The sequence below is a fragment of the Chinchilla lanigera genome, unplaced genomic scaffold, assembly GCF_000276665.1.
Source record: "Chinchilla lanigera isolate Chin_1 unplaced genomic scaffold, ChiLan1.0 scaffold00013, whole genome shotgun sequence".
Classification (NCBI taxonomy): domain Eukaryota; kingdom Metazoa; phylum Chordata; class Mammalia; order Rodentia; family Chinchillidae; genus Chinchilla; species Chinchilla lanigera.
Window position 1 is genome coordinate 1,361,728 of NW_004955414.1, and position 628 is coordinate 1,362,355.

Below are 628 nucleotides of genomic sequence, written 5' to 3' on the forward strand. Positions count from 1 at the left end.
AATGTGTTTTCCTCCACTTTTTCACCAGCTCTGGCACCGTGCAACTTCTGGCTCTTCCTCAAAGTCAAAATTACTGTCAAAGGTAAATATTTGGGGTTGATTCAGGACATCAAGGCATTCACAACAGTGCAAATGAAGATATTCATGGAAAAGAACTTCTAACACTTCAGAATGACAAGAATGATAGGATGAGTGTATTTAAAATGAGAGGAGTGTTTTCAAGGAGGTTAATGGCAACATGTCACTTACTGTAATAAATTTTTAAAAATTTAAACACATACCATATTTTCAGTCATAACATATATTTAACTGGATTTACACAATATACATATATATTGAAATACCACATTGTATCCCATAAATATGTACAAATTTTATATGTCAGGTTAGAAAAATTCTAGTTTCAAATTTTGGCTCTATGTATTAACATGTCAACTTGGAAAGACATTGATAAGCCTTAGTTTCATAATCAAAGAAAGTGGATAATAATAATACCCTCAGATTTATTATGAAAATTAAAGGCATCTTACATGGAGAGCTACTTAATATGTATTTAATATATTTGACTCATAACTGGAATCTGAAAGTATTAGGCAAACTGGAGAGATGAATTAATTGGTCAAGAACA